The sequence below is a fragment of the Eurosta solidaginis genome, chromosome 5 (genome assembly GCF_040869045.1).
Source record: "Eurosta solidaginis isolate ZX-2024a chromosome 5, ASM4086904v1, whole genome shotgun sequence".
NCBI classification, from domain to species: Eukaryota; Metazoa; Arthropoda; class Insecta; order Diptera; family Tephritidae; genus Eurosta; species Eurosta solidaginis.
In genome coordinates, this window is record NC_090323.1 from 273,100,092 (window position 1) to 273,125,258 (window position 25,167).

The following is a 25,167-nucleotide window of genomic DNA, read 5'->3' on the forward strand; positions in this document are numbered from 1 at the left end:
ACGCCGGCGCGCCGCCCACGCCGCCGCCGCCGCCGATAAAGTGATCGGCGTAAACCTCTAGTTCATATGGCCATATTTAGTTACAAAAATTGTCTTGCTTTGTAAATATTTAGTAAATACATAGCTGGGTTTGTAGTTAATTAACAGGAAGTTTGAAATATTTATTTACTCATATACATGTACATACCTTTGTGCATATTTAGTAAATATCAATTGCATGGCATTGTAATTTCTTTATATAAGGATGTATATATTTTTATAAGCGATTGGGTACATAATAAGCGAAAAACTGTTACCTCTGTGTAACAAAAAAGCAAATTGTCTTGACATTGTTAGAAGTCAATACATAAGTTAGACAACAGCACATCTTATTTGGCTAATTCAATTTCTGTCTCAACACCCTGGCAAACTTGAGTTGGCAAATTTATTCTCTTTTTGAATTTTTATTTTGCGTTTTATTTATTGTGATTAGGTGATTTATTATTTGTGCATCTTTTTGCATTATCTTCTCTTTTATTAAGTTATCACATCTTTAAGGTAAAGGCACCAATAAATATGGTTAAGTAAAAATATTGTTATGACTAAGGCGGTATGACTTTGGTAAGTCACACAAACACATATTACAAGAATTTGTGTATTCTCTGGTTGTAAATTAAGTAAATATGAAGATTATGCGACTCTAGGCAACAAACCGGAAAACAGCAATACAAAACAAGTAAGTGTGTCCAGGTTCGGGTCTAATCGAACATTAAATACTAAGATGAGATATTTTGTCGTCTAGCTCATTTAGCTCCAGTTTGTTAATACAAAGTATTGTCAAAAGTGGGTGTGCTTATTTAACGATTTTGCCCACTTTTATTAGAAAAATTCTTTATAAAAGAAATAAGTATATCGAGTTTTTTCACGATAGATATATTCTCCTTCCAGTCATGGTTCGCGAAACGTAAAAATATTTTTTTATTAATCTTCTTGTTTTAATATACTGAAAAAGTAAAATTGTATTGATATAAATTATTTTCGCAAAGGTAAAACTTATTTTATTCGTCCACGGTCGTTTTAAACATATTCTATATAAAAATAGACATGGCCGTTATCCGATTTCGTCCATTTTTGGGAGAAATATTTGCGGTTACGAGGCATATTTTGTGTACCAAAGTTTGTCAAGAAACATCAACTAGTCTTCAAGTTATGCCTATCCAAAAGTCAGAAAATGATTGGTCTAAAGGGATGGGCCACTCACATTTCCAACAATTATTTGTGTATTTATGTACATATGTATATACATCAGGCGGCCGCCGGTGGTGTGGTGGTATCGTGCTCCGTCTACCACACCGAAGATCGTGGATTCAAATCACGGTCAAAGCTACATCGGAAATTTAGAAGAAATCGGCATAAACATGTAGGTCCCGTCTCGCTTCGTAAAAAAATATTTAAAATGAGCACGACGCAAATTGAAAGAGAAGCTCCGCCCAAAATCTCTTCGTAGGTTATCGCGCCTTGCATTTATTTATTTTTATTTATATACATGAGGACGGATCATGATCATTTTGATCTATGAAAGTCTATATTTATCCAGATTAGTTTATGCCATTGCAGTCTGCCAAAGTTAATATGATCTGTGAGCTTTGCTCAGCTGAGTATAAAAAAAGAATAAAAATTTTTTTTAGCTATTTCCATTATATAAATGGACCAGGAGAAAAGAAAAATGTCTCTTTAAACTGAAACACAGTCTTTTTGGACTTTGATATTCAAATTTAAACATAACAACTGTAAAAAATTGTATGGGGAACAAAAATATAAAGGTGGAGTGCAATAAACAGACTTTCGATTTAGTCTTTACCTAAGTCCGGCAATGTGCGCTCCACCTTAATATTTTTGCTCTTCATAAACATGTTTACTGTCGTCATGTTAAAACTTAAATATCGAACCAATTGTCTTTGTCTAAAGAGACATTTTTCGTTTCTTCTGGTCCATTTATATAAAGGAAGTACTTATAAAATTTCTATATACTTTTTATTTTCTCCATTTCTTGTGAAGGTGACTTGAACTATGTGGAAGGTTTAATGTTTCTAGCTCAATCAGTAGTTACTTAAAAATCTATCGTAAGATTCCAGAATTCTAAATGAACTTTTTAAAAGCTCTAAATATCTCGATCTATGAAATTTATTACAAATTAATAAAGCCCGAAGTCTCGTTCAAAGTTTCAGGTCTCTGGGCTATCGGGAAATTCCTTAAAACTCGAAAAGAAAATTTCCAAGTTTGGAAGTTTTTTCAACTTTCACGATCCCTGGACAACATAGCCAAAATATTTTTCCCTGATACTGCATTGTCATGGGGTTCTGAGGTACGTTCTTAGTCTCAATAATCTAGCTCTACGGGAAGTAACTCAAAATAGCGGGCGCAGGATTCCATATATTTCAAAGTACCAGATCTCTAGGTTATCCGGAATCACGAAATCAAAATTTCCAAGTTCGGGCCATTTTTTTTTAACTTTTACGATCCCTGGACCGCTTAGCGAACATTTTTTTCCTTTATGTTGAATTGTCAAGGGGTTCTGAAGTAAGTTTCTAGTTTATAGCTCTCCGGGAAGTTACTCAAAAATAAAGGAAGTAATAAAAAGCTGATCCAATCAAATATTCTGAAATGGTGAAGTCTAAGCTATTGCACATAGTTTCCGAAAAGTTGTGATATGACGCCTTGAATTTTTAATACTGGGCACGAACTCCTCCATAATGCTTACCTCAGATTACAAGCCGGCAAGCATAACAATGATAATGCAAATGCGTCTCGTAATTTACAATCAAACAAATTCACTGTTTGTGTTTTTCTTTTCACGGTTCAGATTAAATAAGAAGTACATACCTTTGTTTGACCAACATATATTCTTGGTTCTGGTTGTTGCATTTGTACATATTTTCATTTAAGTACGTCTTTATTTACACAACCTATACTATATATGTATATGTACATACACATATACCTAGATTTGTTTATGTATGTTAAGAGAGTTGAGCATTTATCAACATACATACATATGTACATTCATAAGAACATTTATGAACATTCGATGTCTCTTTTCCATTTTTTAAGTAAATTTTTGGTTTTCAATTTGGATCGATTGGCCGCTATTGAGTTTAATATACAAATACCAAAAAGAAAAACATGCAAAGTTGATATCAAGACGAACTGAATATTTGCGTCATATACAAAAGAAAAATAAAGTTCCCAGTAAAAAGAAGAAACCTAAAACATAACACAATTCTTATTCGGTCACTTTTCACACTTTTCTATTCCGATTTCATCTACGTGGTAATGTGCTTCTCTTCCACCTCAAAAGTCCCATATTCAAGTATCGTAGCACGTACAAAATATCAAAATGCTTCCGAAAAATATAACAAAAAAGCGTTTGTTGTTGTTAAATAACTCATTACTTTTCATAAAACAGACTCAGTACAGATCATTTTCTCTAAACATACGTATCGTCCAGCACGTCTGAGCGATTTTTTATTCGTATAAGGGGGTGACACCCCCTGTCATGTTGGTCATGTTGTGATAATTTGGAAGTTACAAATTGGGTTTCCTAGGAAATATGTCTCCCTTTACAAAGCCTAACATCTAATATAAAGACTTCAACTCTCCCCAAGATTAGTCCTTTCACAAGTAAAATTCCGACGTAGCATGTTCTTGATGGCTGTGGAATAGGTGAAAAAGTGATGGAACGAGAAATTATGAAATTTCCAAGTGTTCGTTTTGTATTAAATGTTACATAAAATTATTTTATGAGGATCAATACCCCTATGAACCAAAGCTTAAACTCTTCAGGATTCGGCACACATGACCAAAGTACATCTTGTGATCAATTTGACCTTTAAATACAAATTAAAAGTAAACTGAACGAGCAGACTATAAGTTTTCTAAAAAATGTATTTGTGCGATTCCAACTTTCAGAAAAATACTACGTTTAAAATGTAATAATTCATACATATATACATGGGCAGATCCAGGAAGGCATTTTGGGGGGGAACTACACGAAAAAAATCCGATTTTTGCGGTAGCCAATATTGACTAAATCGGTAACTATTTTTTTGATATTCTAATTAAGTCCACCTATACCACGTTCACTTTCTGTATAAAAACGAAAAGTACATGTAGAGAACACACATACAAATTCATGTTTTTGGCGATACAAAAATATGCATATATTTTTCATAAAAATATATTTACACAGCAATTTCAGATATTATTTAATGGAGTGGGAACGACCGACATCACTGTTTCCAGAAAAGTTTTCATATCCTGCTCAAAGTTTAAACATTAGAAGATCCATAAAGCTACATGGCTGCCACCCGATCGAAAAATACGGCACAAAGAATAGGAACAATTTAAAATGTTACCGAAAATTCGGCGAAAGACAGAAGGTTTCAAGCACGGATCAAATTTCTGTAAGAACGAAAAGGGCGACCTGGTAAGCAATGTTCAGGGAGTGTTCAGATTCTAGAGGGAAGTTGTCTACTTCATCTTAAAAGGAGGCAGCTTTGAAACCCCCAGCGTAGATGATAATGTTCCATCCGCTCTTGATATGATTGCCACTGTTTTATACGGGACAAATCGTTCACACAATATTTAGTTCATTAATATTGTGTGGTATATGTCTTAATAAAAATAGAAACCTGCTCTTGAAATATTTGTTTATGTGTGCGAAAAATCTCCAGAAAGCATCCGTTTGTACGGGATGCCAGTTAGTCAGGTGAAATTTCACCGAAACTATTAATATTAAAAAAAAACCGGGGTCGCCCAAGTATGCTTAATCGAAACAAAAAAGGAGCCCAAATTGGGTGTGCTATCATTTTGCCGTGACTGTATCTGTTTTTGTGCATACTTTTGCCTTTATTGCGTGACATTGTTCACCAGTGACCAAACACAAATATCAACTGGGCCAACAAATCTGCCTGCCAAATAAAATCGAAGCATAAATAAAAGGATTCGGCTATTAACGGACATTTGATCTTGTCGCCGAGACCAAGCCCTATGCTTGACAAAAACAACAACAACAGCTGTTGTACGACACCAAGTGGCCATGTTGCCGACAGACCATTCAGTCAAATTGCTAAATCAGTTTGCGGGAGTTGTGCCCTTAATTTGGTATGGTTATTAAAAGCCAAGTGTTTGACGGTTTTTCGGTTGGTATTTGGACGATTCGTTTTTCATTTTTAATACTTGTGCGTGTATGCTGTATATATATATATGTATGTTCATAAATACATTTGTGTTTATTGCATTTTTGTTGTCACTTTTTTGCATATCAAATTTATTACAAAGAACATTGTTAATTTTGTTGTACAAGAACTTTACATTCTTTACGTTATGCTTGACATTCATTTTCATGTTTTGTGGTATGTATTCGATAAATATGTAACAATCCAGAAGTTCATACATCAACAAAATATACATATCAATCAGACCTGTTAAATAATGATTACTTACTGTAATGATTACTCGTTTCATTAATTATTTTCTTATCAACAAAATTTCATACATCAACAAAATATACATATCAATCAGACCTGTTAAATAATGATTACTTACTGTAATGATTACTCGTTTCATTAATTATTTTCTTAAATAAATATAGTTTAAAAAAAAACTAAAAACACGCTTTTTAATAATATCGAACTAAAAAGATAAAAATAATTTTCAAATTAAGTTTAAAGCAATAATAAAAGAAACATACTAGTATTATTTTGAAAAAAGCGTCGGGCGCTCGATATACAAAAAATATGGCACAAAGCACCCACGATTTTTTCGCAATAATACTACCTCTCCACGATTGGGGAATCCCCCCCTCCCCCCTCCCAAAAGGTCGAGAAATTTTATTTTTCAACTACTTAACAGAAGAAAAATGAAATATCCAAAGAAAACAAATATTCAAAAGTTCAATACTTAATTTTAGCATTTCACGATGCACGGCAATTTATACATGAATACCGCTTTTATAAAAATAAAGCAAAATTTATGAAACTTTTTGATACCATTTCCACCCCACAGCCAAGCTCACGATCCGCTACTGTACGTACACCTTCAACCTTGTGTCTTCTTGTTTTTGAAGCAACTCTCTGCAGCCATTCTAAAGTCGCGTTCTTGAGCAGGCCATCACTTTAACCAAATTGTGCCATCCAGCTGTTTCGAAGGCTTATAGCGGTTTATTTGTTTCATCATGCATCATTTTGATTATGATACTGATCAGCTCCCCTTCTACGGATCTCCACCTTTCTATTGCCATCTGCCTATTAGGGACGCTGCAATCTAGTAGTGCCTCAGTCAGGGACTGCTTCGCAACTTAGTTCATTTTCTTCTCGGTGAAAACCGGAGCCTCAGCATTAGCTCCCTTTAGTATCTTCGAGTAAGCTGGAGTCTGATCGTTATATCCCTTTAGCCTATTAACGTTTGTGATATTACAGCTTTTTAGGTACATGGCTTTCCAGCACTTATATTTCCCTCTGCTATTCGCTTGGCAGATTTTGAGGTTTGGTCCCTATCATTCCGGCCAGTTTGCCTCCTGGTTGTGGGACTGGGGAATTCGCCCTCCCCTTCTGCCTCTTAAAGGCAGGCTTGTCAGGTCCAGCCGATTGCTGCCTCTTGCCTCTTGGGGCTTCTTCCTCTTCGATACGGTTGCAAAATTGAGGGTTGATATCAGCAAAGTTTTCGTCAGGGAACTGTCTTCGGCATTCTTCCACTGTCACACGCCCATGCCAAGCGAGGGCTCTCATAGTTGGTTGGGCCAATCACTGTACCCAATCGCTGCATAATTCTTAACAACGCCCCTTGCTGAAGTAAGGCCATTATTACTTCCCTAGGCGGTCCGGTATTGGGAAGGCCCCGTTCAGATACAGCCGAAAATACCCCTGGCTGCAATTCATCCAATAGGTATGGCATGGAAACATTTGGTTTCGAATTATTTACATAAAGTTTACAGCGCAGGGTTATTATTGTCTAAAATGTGATTAAATAATTAAAGTTTGTTTGATGTGTCTGGTGTCGTGGAGGTGCACTTTAGCCGAAAATGCTTAAAAAAAAAGTTCTCTTTCATGTTCAAAAAACAATAAAACATCGGAAGCGCAAGCTCGTTACAGTGAAAGTAACTCCAGGACCACCGTGGCATACGAAGAAAAAAATTTAAAAAGTTTTTTTTTCAGTTTAAGTTCAACCCACCTCTGCAAAAATGCATATAAACTTAAAATTTCGAAGGTCAAATGAAACTGTGCTAAATACCGCACGAAATGAACCAAAGCTATTGTAATTCATTATTTTTCGTTGTTTAAGAGATATTAGCCATAAAGGCCATAAAAGCCTTTCATCCTTTGTGTATGAAAATCCGTATAGAACTTTTTCATAACAGGTTCCAGATTTCTTTACTGATGTTTTTTATACCCAACTTTTTTTTAAAGAAAACTTGTGTTTTTCCTTTTTTTTAATTTGACCTCGAGCCGGCAAAACAAATATAAATATATATTTTTTTTTATTTATTTATGATGATATGATATTTAACATGAAAGGTCGCCAAACAGTTAATACTATTGGCATAATATGTAGAGTTACATACATACAAACATACAAGTGTAGCTTATGTATTGCTTTAGTACTTGCGTTTTTCCTTTACATCTCTAGACGTTTATGCTTAAACTTTATATGGACTACTAAGCGTCAAACTTTAAATACACCTCTGAAATTGCCGCGCATAAAATTAGTACTACTAAATTTCAATACGCATTATACTCAGATGTAACTGAAATATGTGTCTATGTTTCACTTCAGCACTAATTCTATGTATTACCTCTAAAAATGGTATGTATCCACTATTCATCGCAACCGATTCAGCTATATATTATACAAAGCCATACAACAGAGGTTTGTGTCTCCGCTTTTCGGTACACCACTGCCGCTAGATTGGTCTCCAAAGCATTATCTAAGCGAGGATAAGCGTTTTTTTTACGTGCAAACGTAAACGTATACGCATGTAAAAAAACACGGCTAATATTAATCAAAAATACTGAAGCTTACATTTTCTAAGGGTGCATTAAGCGTGTATATTCGATTGGGACGATACTGCGTCTTTCTGTGATTCCCATTGTTAATACTAAAAATAGCTAATTAGTTAGAAAAATAATCAGTACTAAACATAAAATTTATTGTGCAATATCCTCGACATAATCATAAGGAGTTCCAAAAAACGTTTACCTAATGCGCACCATGTATATGTAAATAAGTTTATCCGGGATTTAACAACTTTTGGTTAGACAACTGTACACACCGCAAGGTATAAGTCGGATACCGCTGAGATAAGCGCTCACGATATGCTGTTGCATCCACCTATTTACTTGTATCTAAAAATTTTCGTGTGAATCCTATAAACGATAATGTTTCTTGCAACAAAGACGCATTTCTAAATAATTATATCATAATACCTACCTTTCTCGCATTCGTTTCTTCAGCTTTAGTTTATGCGCATTTGCTTTCAGCTGGTCCTCGAATTCATTCATTATCTGGTTTTTTGCTTAGCTTTAAGCTTCAAAAATAAAATGCTTGAGATATATATATATGTATATATATATATATATATTATGCGCCAAATGCCCAAACTAATATCTTCATAAAGAAGGTTTAGGTCCGGCATTTCAGTAGTTGGTTAACTCAGCTTAAACTAAGTTTGCCTAAATTCTAGTCAAATTTAAACTCCATTTAAACTACAGAGCAGTTTTTCAGTCACATTTTAAGGCCACCTTTGGGGGTGGTTTGTTTTTACGGTAACGTTGTTTTTTCATTATCTAGATAATTTGTAGATACGGCAACAGCTGGATTTTGTTTGCCCAATAAACATGGAAAAAATAACCAACCTTAGAGAAATATATACCTAGTTTTGGAGTTGATACTCTACATTATTCTCTAGTTATTATCAAGCCTGATAGCTCTCAAGGTGGTATCCAATATCGTTCTCCAATCATTATCCAGCCTTTGAAAAAATTTTGTAAAATGTATAGTTCTCGAGTTGATCTCAAACGCCATTATCAAATTATTTTCCAACCTTTGAACGATTTTGAGAAATGTTTAGTTCTCAAATGAATATCTAGCACATTTTCCCAGTTGATACCCTACATTGTATATCGAGTTGAGGTGGAGCTGAAAAAAAATCTTCTCCAAGGTGGTACTACTACACTAGTGTACAAGTTGAGAGCTATCCCGATACTTAAGTTGAAAAATATCCGGTTAAGCTTAGCTTAAACTTCAGTTAAAGTAGACTGAAGGAACGCAAATAACTGATAGGTCAACTAGAGTTTAACCCTGCCGGATCGGCCGGTTAAGCTCAGCTTAAACTTCAGTTAAAGTAGACTGAAAAACTGCAGACTAAGTTTAAGCGCAGCGTAACTCAAAAACTGAGTTGAAAGGTACTGATAAACCGGGACTTAAAAATGCAGATACTTTCTGGTTTTTGATTTCACGTAGACTGAATAAGTCCATAGTGCTAAAAATTTGATAGAGCTATTAAAGGTGTTCTTAAAATGACCTTCATTCATATAAATAAAGTCCCAAATGTATGCCTCAAAATTAAGGTTGGAAACACTTTTGTTCGAAAAGAGCGAAAGTTAACCTATGTCAGCCTTATATAAGTGAAGCTGATGTTTCAGAGTTAAAATTTCTCTTGTCGTTTATTAAGTAAAATAATTTCTTGGCCGGCTTGCGTCGAAACATAAAAGCATTAAAATATCAATCTTACTTTCTACTTTCCCCAAAAAATCTAAAATTTGTAATCCTTAATTAAATACCACAGCAACCTTTCTGAACGCAGTAAAATCTATTACAACACGATGTCTTCATATCTATTTATATCTTTACATAAGTAATAGGTAAAGACGAGATTACTGGAACTTAAATTTCAGTGCCTCACTGTCTGGTTATATTGTTTTAAGAAATCTTCACTCAAAACACACAAAAAAGCGTTGGTGTCGATGATGGACAATGATTTATACACATAAAAACTATAAACATATGTATGTACATATGTTGGTATGAAGTAATTTATATTTATTTGTATATACATATACCCATTTAGCTATAACCTACAAATGGACTAAAGTGGCAAAATTCTTGGATTCTTAATTTTTGATAGTAGTCGAAAGTCTATCTATCACACGGTTAAAAGTTATAATGTAAGTTTTAAACCTTTCCTCGGCTTAAGCAATTTTTCAAACGTTTTTACTAAAGTAGGAACTTTTCATTTTACTATTGCGTTTTCTAATGCAGGGCTCATCTGTTAGTACACGTCAAAAAAAATTGTCTTCTATCGAAAGATATTCACAAAAAACCGAAAAATTAGCGCTCCGAAATCGGAGGTGGGATTCGTAGCATTGGCATAGAAGACATTTACTGACCAATAAGTCTAAAATCACAAAATTCCTTAAAAACAAAATCCCAAGAAATTTAGATAGTCTAAAAAATCAAAAAGCTTTACTTACTGCTGGAAACAAAAAAAAAACTTTATTTGTAAAAATTGCTACAAGTCATAGCTTCCTGAAGTGTTATAATATATTTTGTTATACAGATGTGTCAGCTCAACGGGTAGAGAACACGACTCTGTCTCGAACAACATCGATTCGAAGCCATTATTTTCCGTATACTTTTTTTTTAATGCTTGTACATATACATTTCTGTTTTTTTAATTAAACCCGAACTCTGCGCACTAATTTTCACGAGAAACGGTATAATCTTAAATTGAATCGAAATTTGGTTTGGTCATAGAACGAAAAAGTTTCAAATTTAGGCTGAAACTTTTAACCGGGGACCAAATGCATCAGCTGCCTAAAGTGCAAAGTTTTACCATAAACTTTTAAGAAGTTTTGAATAAAAAGTTGAACATAACTACAATTTTTATAAATTTCATAATTGTGCTGTTCCTAAGAGTCTCGTAGGCGTTGTTAAGTTTTAGGTTTTAAATTGTTTCCATCGTTTTCAATATAAAATATGATTGAAACATGGCACATATGACGAATATGAGATCTTGTGAACTGCCTAAGTATTTTGAAGAATAAAAATGCATCAACTTTAAAATTATATTTTTTTCGGTTAAGCTCTTTTGGAAGTTACGTGCTCTGCAGTCTATCTTGTTAGTTTGCAGGTTTACTTTTTGTAAATATAATCATATGTATGCATGTACAGACCCTGCAGAAAATAGTTATAAATTGTTAAAATAGTAATAGCTCACTTCTAATTAACTACATTAAGTCGGTTATTAACTGGTTGAAAAGCCATGCAAGCTTGCCATGGGGGAAGGGACGCAACAAATTAAATGGGGTTACACTGAAATGACAGCCCTTGGCCGGGAAAAAAAATCCCGAGTCGCTCCGGTACGAAGAACCGGCTGCCGTGGGAAGCGAGATTGCCATGGTAACCACTGTCACCTGGAAATTGATAAAATTCTAGTCGAAATAAACACATTAAAGCCTTTATTGAACTCAATCTTCCATATACAATGCCTAATTGAGGGAAAGGTCTTATCGGCTTTGCTTGGTGTTTCGGGTTTTATTGTCAATGCAACAAATGACAATAAAAAATAAATTACTTTCAATAATTTACGAAAAATAGAAAAACACCAGAAAATTCAAAAATAAATATTTTTTTTGGGGTTGCTGACAGATGTTCGTTAATGAAGCAAATGGCGCTGTGTGCAAAGGCAAAACAATTATTTCATTAGACGAAATTGTGACTCCATTAAGTTTCTGTCCTGATTGGCTCATCTCTACACCAACAACATACCTTTGTTCAGATTGTCGAAATCAGCGTGTTGGTGTTAGGCGAATGAAATGGAGAGAAAACAATAAACTTTGCAATTCTTTTGTGTTGTCGGAAAATAATGCGCTAAATTAGATGCATTTACTATAAAATAACTTAAAGTGATGTGAAACTAATTTTTGTCATTAAAAATTGACCACCACGGCAATAAATAATTGTCAATGTGTTGGTTACATTTTGCGTTTTCCCCTCCCCTTTTGGCAATCCCTATACCAGTGAAATGAAAAAAATAAAACCAGCTGATGAGATTTGGGAAAAAAATTATTTTAATATATGTATGGAAGTATTGTCTTTTCAGATAGTTTTTATTTTGCTTCTGGCAGTTTTTGAAAAGTTGCAAATAAATGTTTCGTCTCCTATACATTTATGACTCCAGAATAAGAAGACTCGTATACATATGTGATTGGTTTGGACATGATGCGTGGCGATTCGGGATAATTCTTATACATATAATAGAAGACCCGGCAGACGTTGTTCTGCCCTAAATTTGGCCTATCTGCATACATTTTAATGAGCTTTTTCCGTCTAACTCTGCCCTCCCGCCCTATTCACTTTTTCCTAATCCTTTTATTCACTCCCCCCCTCCGTCTTTTTCGCTTCATCTATCTCCATCTTCGTCTCATTCTCATCTCTTTCTCAGTCTCCTTCTCTCTTTTCTCTTCTCCAAAGTTCTTCTCATTCTTCTTCATCCCTTATTGCCAGTCCCAGTCCCAGTGCCACTCCGAGTCTCAGTCCCTGTCCGTCTCTGGTCTACTTCCCGGAAAAAAGGATCGTAAATACTAATATTACTAATATATGCAAATTTATATACCAAATTTCAGGCAAATCGAATAGGACGTATGTAAATAGGTATGTTTGAACAAAATCGAACGACGCACCTCTTTAAACACCGGCGACCAACTAACACACATTTTAGCCTTTCTTTTAATATATATAGATTTTTATTTTTCACACTTCACTATAATATTAAAACGAAATACAGATATTCGTTACTTTTGAAATTCGGCTTAAAAATTGCACATGGAACAACTAAAGACTCTCCTCAATTAAAAAAAAGATGTCTTAGTACCTCAAATCGCGGCCCCCTCAGAAACCCCGGTCCCCCCCCCTCTCGCCAGCCCTGGTGATGTGCTATATACATATATATATATATATATATATATATATTTATGTAAAGTTAAATAAGCACGTGCACAAACATATCCATACCAACTGAAAAGAGGTGCACCACTGCGTATACCTAACATTTTATTATTACAAATAAAAAAATTTGCAATAAAATAATATTGCGACTATAAACTGAGATATAACCAATCCTATGTCTCAAGTTAGATCAAACTACACACGGGGTGCAAAACAAATTCAAAATCTGTTCAGTAGTTTAGTAGTCCATCGCGGCCGAAAATGTTGTGACACGTGTTTTTTATATATTAAGATATAACAAGAATATGCCGTCCATAGTAAAAGTAAACTTTTTATTTTTGATATTTAAGATTTTTAAAGTAAACTTCAAAATTAAGACCTTGTTTTATCTTTCATTCTGAATTTTAAATGAGTATTTACTTATTTAATGAGTAAATTGTAATCGCAGATCAAAATTCTTAAAATGCGGGAAGTGCATTTTATTGTCTTTATGCCATGGACGGCAGAATATTCTTAGTTGTTTTAAATTAAATAGTTGATTAGATGTTAACTGATAATTAATGCGCAGGTAACCACCTCTCACAATGTTTCGATCACTGCTATACACAAGTTGTTGTCTTTTTTTTTGCAGAAAATAAACCGTTGGTTTATGGGAAACCAACTTCTAGTTAGCTTGTAATTGGCTTCTTTTCCTGCTGGGAATGTATTACATACAATTGGAAGTGCCTGCAAATGGTTGATCGTTATTTAGCCACTTCAGCGGCTACCTTTTTAATTAATTGGCTAAAATAATTTGTTAATGTATAATTGAAGCGAGGAGAAGGCGTTATGGGAAGATGATTAGTATAACTTTGAGCAGGTCAACTGTATTTCGGCATTCTCATCCAAACTTCATGTTTTACGTGGGCGCACTTCATTACAAAGATTTGAATAAAAAAAAAAAATAAATAAAAATGTTGTTTGGAAACACAACAAATAATCGTTAATTTGAGTTTTTATTTACACCGATGACAAGCTGTAAAACATAATTGGAGTGATAATATGATATGCAGCAAAGACAATGCAATAATCAAATAACTGTTCGAAATACTTTCTTGATACAGGTTTGCAATTGGCCTGCTTAAAATGCGATTAGTCTAGGATTTATCCGGGATGAGTCGCAAAGGAATATACTATACCCAGTTCTGATCTCTTTATATGGGTTGGAGTGATCCCATTTGTTTGAGCATGTCCTATGGAGAGACCAATTGTACCTGTTCATACCTGCACGGGTAGTGTCGGACAGGTCCTCTTTCTACCCCTACGGGTACTGTTGGACAGATCCTTTTTGTACTATTCGATAATTCCTCTTTGTTCCCCTTTGGCTACTGTTCGACGCGCTCTCTTTGCACCCCTGCGGATACTGTCAGACAGATTCTCTTTGCTCTCCTATGGGTACTGTCGGACAAGTCATCTTTTGCTCGTACGGAAATTTTTTCTTATATAATGGAAGTGACATCGCGTATGTGCTTTTCAACTTAGCAGAAAGTTTTTTTATTGAGTATGACTATAATTGAGAAAAAAACGTGTGTATTGGTTCGTCTTATTCTTTTCCTAGCAGCGATAAAAACACTCTCCGAAGGTTTTGGGTAGTCTTTGTGCAGGGAGCAATATTTTTTAACAAAGTTGTAATTCTTACAGACTTTTACAACTTGACCAAAGATTTCTGGCTACCTCCTAATCTTTAAGCGCAAATAATAAAATAATACAAGCGTGCTGGATATCAGTATGTTCAGGGAAAGTGATCTGTACGAAACCCATTTTATGAAAAATACCATGATTATTATTAATTTTGTTGTACTGTTGTTGCTGTAGTGATAAGGAAACTCCCCGAAGGCTTTGGGGAGCTTTGTATTGCGCGTATCAACCTCTTGAGTCTCAAGTTTTACTGTGTTATTATTAACCGGTGTTAAGCATATGAATTCTAAAAAATTAAATAAAACTAATGTTTATTTATAGTCGTGATTTTCTTCGGGTCTTTGTGTCTTTTCGGAATCATGTGTGGTCAGTATTTGGTCAAATTGGAATGTATTTCGTGATTAAAGTTATCACTTAAGTTAAGCGGGGGTTGCCCTTATTGCTTTAAATATATGAAAACATTTATTTGAAGCAATTTTTAATTTATAGTTTATTTAATAATTTGGGAAAAATTTAAACAACGTGACATCAGGACGGACAAGGCGACAGCTGTTTCGATTATACCTTGTAAATCTCTTCAAAGCCTTTTCTCCCGGGAGTGGGATTTGAACCCGCACTCCAACGATTCACTCAGCCACGCCATGCCTTAGTTGTTGTAAACTTTATCCCAATTTCTTCTTTGCATATTAAATAAGTTATCACTTAAGCTTTTTAACAAATTTTTTTACTAGTCTAAAACGAATTAATATCCGAGTAGTCGCACAATCTTTTGCTTGGTATACTTACACCATTGTATTGACTTGCAGTTCCTTCTACGTGTACCTGTCATTGATTCTTATTTGGTTGTTCTTGTCATTCTAGTAGTCGCCACATTTGGTCAGAAGCATTGGCAATCAAAAACAAAAAAGAAAAACAAACTTGCAGTAAAGAATTTATATTCCAGGTATGTACCTATCTCTTTGTAAAGCATTAAACAGCAAGATGCTGTAATACGGGATTACCTCAACTTAACAACCTTAAGATGTAACGGTTGATGATGATGCTGTTCTGCCAAAGTTGTAGGCAAATGTATGAAAATTCATGCCGTTTTATCTATAACACCGCATGTACAAGCTCCCAGTAAAGGAAGATAGTTAAAGACCCAACGACTATTGTACTACTGCTCACCTGAATGCCAATTGTATGTATTAGGGTGCACTTTATTTTGTTATGTTGTTCTAGATGACAAAAAAACAAAAAAATGTTCATTAGGTCATAAAATCTTCTTTATAAACAAATTTTAGATAAAATACAGACAGGCATGCCAAAGATTTAAGGTCGGCCAATTCACCCAGTTTGTTACACTTAGGCTGAAAAATATATTTAGTGCAGCAAATATTAAATCGAATATAGTAAATGTTTTTACCAAACGGTTGAACTCTTGCCATTCATTGAAATTACAAAATAATTTTGGCGAAGATTGACAATTAACTAAAATTATATGGAACCTTCCCCTTAGGTTTAAATCAAAATTTCTAAACAAAGTATTATTTAAAACGGTAAGTAATTATAAGTAAACATTCCTTTAGGTTTATTGAGGAACATCTTCACGTGATGCGACTTTGAAGGTAGTTTTTTTGCTTCCTTCGTATGTAGTATGTATATATTAGAGATAGCCGCCGCCTCCGAGTTTTGTCGTTTTTGGCACGCCGCCGCCGTGTCAAAAATATCGACGTGGCGGGTGCTGGGCGTTACTATATTTTCTACTCGTTTAAGACTGTCGAAAATTGGGCGGATATGGCCGAAAGTGGTATCAACGGATGCGCATCTGTGCCAGTTATAAGAAACTAATTGCGAAATTTAACTATTTCTAACTGTTCAAAAGTTATTTAAAAAAACAGGCGCTTTCGATGTCAGCTTAACACTGACTTTGCATCACCCAATTCACCAAGTTATTAAAACAAAACTCTAAAAGAAAAGTTATATAATAAATTTTTTTTCACTTTGCATTTTTTTTTCCAAAAAATTAATAATTAACAATTAATAAAATGACCCAAGGCGAACATGTTTTCAAATTGTCCTCAAGATGTTAAAAAAAAAGCAAATCACCCAAAAAAGGTGCCGATTTTTTAAGGAATTTTATATTGCGATTGGCTGAGAGAATAAGCGAAATCAGTGATGCAAAATCCTTTTGTATATTCTAGGGACATTAACATTCCTTTGAAATATTTCTTATTTCATACTTAAGTTGAGGATATATGTACATATGAGAAGGGTTTGACAAATCATTTGGGCTTACATTCAAAGATCTGTTGTTTATTTGCGAAACTATACAATAGTGAAAGGTTAATTTTGATTTTCACACTTCATCCTTCAACACCCAAGTCTCCCGCTTTAACATTTGCTAAAGTAGGCGGCCTTATCCAAAACCAGTCCCTTGGAGTGAATCACATTGATTATAGCCTATCAACCAAGTTTAAATATCACCTACACGTTACGGCTCCTTTTACAAATGTGAATACGTAGGCACATATATTTACCAGGTGAGGCTTTGTCCTTCGTAAGAACACTCAAAGTGGTGAAGCAAAAGCTTTCCCAAGACAGTCGAACTAATGACCGTGTGTGATACTACCCTAATGCAGTGGACAGTTGAACTAGTCTGAAAACTGAAGCTACGCGGAAACACAATGACTTTCATTCTAAAATATCGTTTTGATTTAACGAAGACTGTTGAAATCAATGTTGTGAACACAAACGTCTGCGAACTTTGGTCCACATTTTAAAAATTTTATCCAGGGTCCTTATAAAATTTTAATTATGTAGATGCACCAAGGATTATACGATTTTCACGATGAGTTACGCAATGCCATCCACGTAGACTGCTTATGATTTCGAGGGCGACATCTTGGCCGAATAGTCACTCCCTAACGTTTCAACGTCTTTCTCTGGTGTAAAACATCCGTTATAAAGTCTTCGGGGCTACACCTAGAGGTTCTAGAAAGGTGACGTCGACGAATGTATGAGATCAAAGTCGCAGTCCTATAGCTTCTGTGCTGGCATATGGTGTGAGGGTCAGGAGGCGTGGTAGCGAGTGGTGGTCGGGATTGCTACTGTTCGCATATCGGAAATTATAGCTCTTAAAAACAGCCGAAAAAACTGGAGGCGTCCTGTGCCACGAGAGTCATGAGTATTAATAGACCATTAATAGCAACCGTAAGTCGCCTTTGTGCGTGACCGCCAAGGAGCTACAAATTATTTAAAGAAATTGTGTTCGCGACGATTATTAGGAGTTAACTCCAGGTGAAACTACGATTTGTACGAGATATACAGACAAAAGTATGACCATTATATGTATCTCCCTTTCTTTTCAGCAGACGCAGCAGTACCAATTCCAAAGACCGGGGCTAGGTTCGAAGCCTTTCTGGAGTAAGTGAATGAGGGACAATAAAGCTTTTTGAAGTGATCGGCGTAAACCTTTCGTAAATATGTATGGTTGTGTGCACATTTATGTGTTTGTGACTCTAATGTAAAGAGATTGGCTACGACCTGGAAATTAATGTATGCAGGTGTAAAATTCTTGCAAGCTAATTTATATACCGGGTGCTAGTAAACAAGTTTCTAACGCGTCCAGCGCAACATGAAAGGATCAAACCCCGCTTGCATTTATTTTCATCTATGCGATATTGAATATATGTCCTGATTACTCTCTTAGAAATAGTTATAAATCAATATTCTGGAAGCTTGCCTACATTAATATTCAAACATATTTACACACACATAAATACATACATATATTTAACCAAACCATTCGGGAGTAATCGACTGGATGCATCATCATCATCACCCCAGTCTAATTGCTGCTTTAAATAAAGCATTGGCTACTTTGTTTAAAGCCCTGGCAAAGTTCACATATCCGTATCCGTATAAAACAGCTGATCCAACCAACCTTATGGAAATCAACATTGTTAGTCAATGGTGACATACCATAACGCTCTAGCCAAACCCATACCATAACAACCAATTGGTTTCTAGTTTTTCGCCATTTGGTGAATTCATTAACTTTTTGGATATTTAATTTGTTGTTTTGGATACGGTTTAACTAAGAGACTTAGTATTTGTGGAATTTGATATGGATAAGTAAAAATATGGTTATGACTATGGCGTTATGACTATGTCAACTTTGCCAGGCCTTCTACTCCGCTGCGTGCATTAGTATGCACATACAAACACACATTCACACTTATTGGCTAACTATTTTTTATGTGTTGTTGTTGGCATTAGCCCCTTGTGGTGTAGTTAATGTTGCATGCAACATGACACATGTGATCAACACTTTTTCATTACATTTTGTTGTTGTTATAGTTGGTGCGGTGAGTGGTGGCAGCTAAAATGTGCAAGTGCGATAAGTGTTGATAACCCAAATCGCTTTGTTTCTTGTGGCACCAATTAGGTGGAGAGCGAAGATGCTGGTTTGTTACATATGTATGTATGTACGTTTTGAAATGTGTTGTATTACATGGAATTAAGAGATAATGAATTTGTGAGGCTTTATAATTGTTGTTATGATTAAACTACAACATAGTGTGGAGTCGTTTTATACCCAACTAACCTCAGCTTTGAAGATTATTCCAGGAAAATGCTCAATACATATTTTTATTCTCCTCTTGCAAGAAAAACTTAAATTTTTTTACATGTATGAAAATAAGTATTTTACTTTTTTATTATTCGTTTTCTTTATGAAATTTCTTACAGGAAGATTGCTGCAGGCAAGTATATCTTGAGCATTTCTCGGACCATTGAAAAAATGCTGAAGAAATACCCAATAAACCCTTACATTCAATTCATGTACGCTGACTGCATCTTGAATGAAAGAAAGCAAACAATAAAAGATCTAAAAAAATATTTTCAAAAAACTTCAACTTTGGCTTATACCTACATATATGACACTAGTTTAGTTTCGTGTATTTGGCGTTTTTCCTGTACTTTTTCTTAAATTTTTTGTCGCCCACCCTCCTCATACATTTTCAGTATCGGTGTAGGTGTGTAAACTGTATTCGAAAAACCAACGAATTACAAAAAAATACAACCTAATTCATTAAAAACAAACGCGCCAGTTTGTATTTCGCCGGTTTTTTTTAAATTCGGAAATTTTTTCTTTATTTTTTCTGAAAAATTTAAATTTTCTTTTTAGTTTAAAAATTTTGTCTACAAATATACAACTAAAATCAAGGCGAACAAACAGAATCAGACGATGGAATAGAATAGAAACGGCCGATAACAATTCGATGATCGGTTGAAATGTACACACGTGCATCTAAATACATGTGTTTATTTTTATCGGACGATTACAACCGGCATCGGACGATGAAAATTGGTGGCTGTACCCTAACATATCAAAATCGTTTAATTGGGGGAATGTTGGTCTCGCTTTCCCTTGGCGAAATTGATATTGTAATTTGACGTTCTGATAAAATTTCGGCAGTTTTTAAAGATTGGAATCCAAGACAAAACAAAGCACTGTCATATAGGTGTTACAAAGGGAAATAAAACAATTTTTTTGAGCGTTTCCTTTTTATCTGAATATCACGCTTTAAACTCAAACTTTTACGCGTCTAAGTTCGGCCGAAACAGAACATTATACATACCGAGCTCTGTGATCTCATGTATATATTAGGAATACATTTAAGGAGATATATCACGAACAATAAACGATATGAAATCCAAAATATACTGCTTATATACATACGTTAGGGCGCATACAGAACGTATGGTATTTGCAAAAGTTTCAAATTTTTCGCTGCTAATGATTTTAATATATCCAAGTCTATATCTCTCTCGATTCTATTACAAACTACCGTTATCCAATCAAAGGTATAATACCCTTGGGTTTAAGAAGGAAAAATCTAGTGGACGAAAAGTGAAATATGGATACTGAAGGAGATAACCAGATTGAGCGACATTATTATCATTTTATCACTCTTTCAGTTGAGAAAATAGGTGAAGTATACAGTAGTTTACAATGAAAAGTCTTATATGAATTTCACAGTGATGGTTATAGAAATCATTAGTCATCAATCAAAAATTAATACCGTTTTCCTTCCGTGTTTCGGATTTTATTGTCAATGTAGCAAATGATAATCAAATATAAATTATTTTAAATAATTTACGAAAAAAAAAACAAATGCAGCAAAAGATAATATGGCTTTAAAAAAATGGCACATATTTGGTTAGGTGCAACATCTATTAATAATTGCGCATGTATTTTATTTGCATCATCATTGAAGTTAAGGAGGAAGGAAACAGGTGCTATCCATTTTAACTCTTTTTTTTAAATCGTAATTTTTTTTGGAGCTGCTGTCGGATGCTCGTCAATGAAGCAAATTGTCCTGCGGATAATTAAAATTTAACTATTTCACTAAACAAAATATTTAAGTTTCTGTGTGAAAGTGGTATTATTATTTTTTGAATTTTATTTATAATAAATACACTTCACAAAAAATTATTTATTGTTTGATTATATTAGCAGAAATTGGAAGTCTCACAGTGTAATCAGAGTGTACTTGATCTGTGGCTCACTCGTAATTATCTCTGGATATGAACATAGCGATTTGTTCGTTTATAGTACAGAACCTATTCACACATGGCACCAAGGACTAGACAATTTTTATTTAGTGTGAAATATCAAGAGATTCAAGGCGTCGTTAAGGGCGAACATAGTATTGTAGCAACTAAGTTTCTCCAAACCCATTGTCAACCTCACCTACAGTAGTCGAACCCTGGTACAAATGTCCCTCGTTCTTTTATCCACGTGGTGTCATTTTGAAACTCTAAGGAATCTAGTGTCGCTCCCCCATAAAAACCTACGCTTTTATAACGATTAGCACAGAAATGAAATACATATTTATAGATACATACATAAAGCAAGTGATCACTTTCCATCGCTACACAATCTCCTATGGTGAGGACGTAAATTTCTTTAATTGTTTATCATATATTATACGTAAGTACAAATATTCGCACTTAACAAAGGGTTTATCGACCGGTTGGCTTTGGCCTTACCACTAGCCGTACGCTTAACCTCTTACATTGATCCCACGACTGATCACCTACCGCTATTTACTTTTTTAACCCGAATATTAACAGCCCTCGGAGACGGTGTGTTTGTGTATCTGATGCAAATAACATCAACCAAATAACGTATATTCATAAAGGCTTCCGATGATGGCCACCTTATTCTTCCAAAATTGGTTTCAACATGGGCTAGTCAATGTGACAATGTGGCTTCTGCGGTACTCCCTGTTGTCATTGAGTTCAGGTCCTTAAATTTTTGGAATATCTTTGCACTCGACTACTTACATAGCCATCTCAGACCAGGTTGTCAGCGTCCATGATTCTGTGCGATAACGCAGGACGGTACGATAAGAGATTTGTAGCGCTTGATTTTCGTTCCTACCTTCCCAGTTGCCTACTCAGTCCAAGATAAAACTTGTTGGTCAGAGTAACTCCCCAATTGATTTCTAAGTAGTCGAAGTCCTTTACTGTATCGAAAAATATGGCTGCCAAAAGTAACGTAGTTGCCAAGAGGTAGATCCACTATATCCTTGCTTCATAAGAAGAGATGGATCGTTCTGTCTTCATTTTCCCACCGTACCGTGAAAGAATTTTTTAAATGTAGGTGATATAGAACTATGGCCATCCAAAGCAAAACAAACAAAAAATATTTGCGCAAACATATTAGCGGTCCAGCACAAACAAGACGGGAACAGAACGTAGAAGTATGTAGCTCCTGAAATGGAAGCAACACACAAAAGGCACTCAAGCCAAATGATCTGTGCACAAAGCATAACGAGCAGACAAGAAAAAAATCAGCACAAGCAAACAAAGCAAGGAAAATAGCAACATGGGGAACTCATACATATATAGTAAACAACAACAACATTTAGAAACATGAAGCAGCTGACGCTCTATTATCAAGTCAAGGAGCAGGTAGGGCAGGAGACGAATGAATCCAGTCGATTTTATTATTTTGTTTATTTTATTTAGAACAATATACTCTCTTTATACATAAAATGACATGACTCTCGAGGCCATGGCCAGTGCACGGACTTTTAAAAAGAAAATGTTGGTAGATGAAAAATTAAAATAGTGGTAGAAGTTGGTAGATTTTTTTCCAAGAAAACAATAGCTACAGTTTATATTTGTACAAAAAATTCATAGTTTATTGTAAAATAATTAAAGCACATTTCACAGAAATAACACTTTAAAAAACATGTCAACAAAACAAGAAAACACATGTAAATTAGTATATATTTACAGAGCTTATGCCTATATGAAAGTTGTTTTTTTTTGCTATATTTCGAGCTAGAAATACTGACGAAAATTTACCGAAACGTCTAATTACAACAACAATTTTCCAATGTAGGTACCAAAAATACTGCCACGAAATAACGACTTCGGCATGTTATCGTTTACATAAAACTTGTTCTACTTTCGTTCAAAATTATTCAGAAAACCTTATGAAAAAAGCGCAGGAAAATATTTGCGTGCTCATTTACTACATTTATTTCATAAACAAATTTATTTCTTGTTTGAATTTGGGCACACATTTTTCACAATTGGTTTGATTGGTTAGTGTCACCTCTTAGGTCCAGTTTTTCAGTAGTTGGTTAAGTTCAACTTATACTAAGTTTGCTTAAACTCTCGTAAAATTTAAACTCCAGTTGAACTACTGAGCAGTTTTTCAGTCACAGTTTAAGGACGCCTTTGGGGTATGCTTTTTTGTGCGGCAACATTGGTTTTTTTTATTATCTAGATAATTGGTAGGTACGACAACAGCTGCATTTTGTTTACCCAGCAAACAAGGAAAAAAAATTTTCCAGAGAAATATATATCTTGTTCCGGAAGTGATATTCAACATCATTTTTTAATTATTCTTAAACCAGATAATTCTCGAGTTGATATCCAACTTCATTCCCCAATTCCCCCTTCGAAAAATTTTGGAAAATTAAAATTAATAAAAAAATAAATGTTTTCATACATTTAAAGCAATATGGGCAACTCACGCTTAATTCATACAAAAGTTTTCGAGTTGACCTCCGACGTCATTAATATTTTCCAATTATTATCCTAATTTCGAGAGATTTTGAGAAATGTACAGTTCTCAAATGAATACTCAACATATTTCTCCAGTTGATATCCTACATTGCATATCGAGTCGAGGTGGAGTTGAAAAAAATATCTCAAAGGTGGTATCACAAAACCAACAGCTGTTTATTGTGAGAAGAAAAGACTTAGTTTATAGCAGTAATGAAGCGTAATTAATCAAAAATAAATTATATAGGCGGCCGCCGTGGTGTGATGGTTGTGTGCTCCGCCCACCACATCGAAGATCCTGGATTCACGCCCTGTGTAAAGCAACATCAAAATTTAAGAAACAAGGTTTTTCAATTAGTATAAAATTTTTCTGAGCGCAGTCGCCCCTCGGCAGTGTTTGGCAAGCACTCCGAGTGTATCTCTGCTGCTTTGCAGATGCAATCGGAGTCGGCATAAAACAATTAGGTCCCGTCCCGCCAATTTGCAGGAAAAGTGAAAAGGAGCACGACGCAAATTGGAAGAGAAGCTCGGCGCAAAATCCCTTCGGAGTTTATCTTGTCACATTTATTTATTTTTTAAATTATATATATTTCATATATATTGGAACGATTTCCCGTCATCCCTTGTCAAATTTGGTTTTGAGACAAACCGGTTTCGGCATTGTGCCATCATCAGTGTCGATTTTGGTTCTGATCTGTTGTTGTCGTTTGTCCTGTATTTATAGTTCGTACGTATATGAGCAGGTATTGTCAAAATTGATGCTTGCGTATATTTCGCTATGTTATGTGCTGTGTTTTCTCATTCAGAACCGAGGGTAGTTTTTACTGATCGATTTGTGTGGCTGACTGGGGCAGGTAAAAATTTGTAATTTTATTCGTTGGACCTTCTTTGTGGGTTTGTTGTTTTCGTGCGTTAATTGTTTTGTGTTAATTTGTTGTTGTGTGTTTGTCTGTTGTACCTGTGTGATTACTTTGTTTCTTGTAAACTAGTTTTAAACGCTCGAATATTGTGTCAGAGCTTGTGTTTATCTGTTCGTTTATTATTTTACCGTCGAATGTTTTCTGTTTGTAGATTTCCTTGTTTTCGAGTACGTTGAGACGTCGGCCTGTTGCTTGTATGTGAAGAACCCTAACTGTTTTATTGATTTTTGCTGGGGAACATTCATTCGCGACCATGTGATTCGTGAAGTTAGACTCGGGTATAATGTTTGGATTCCGAATTTTTTATTGTAATCTCTTTTTTTTACCTGCCCCAGTCAGCCACACAAATCGATCACTAAAAACTACCCTCGGTTCTGAATGAGAAAACACAGCACATAACATAGCGAAATACACGCAAGCATCAATTTTGACAATACCTGCTCATATACCTTCGAACTATGTATAAATACAGGACAAACGACAACAACAGATCAGAACGAAAATCGACACTGAT

General features: G+C 34.8%; 1 protein-coding gene across 2 annotated transcripts in view; it reads right to left on the reverse strand.

Annotated features, from left to right (window-relative positions):
- Positions 1-25,167, reverse strand: part of DopEcR (G-protein coupled receptor DopEcR) — a 237,690-nt gene that overhangs the window by 88,877 nt on the left and 123,646 nt on the right. The window contains exon 1 of one of the 2 annotated variants that reach the window (XM_067790810.1): positions 15,829-15,850. The exons of the other annotated variant lie outside the window; for it this stretch is intronic. The gene's annotated coding sequence lies outside the window, so the exon portion shown is untranslated. Of the gene's footprint in view, positions 1-15,828; positions 15,851-25,167 lie in introns of those variants that run through there. 2 annotated transcript variants of the gene reach the window in all.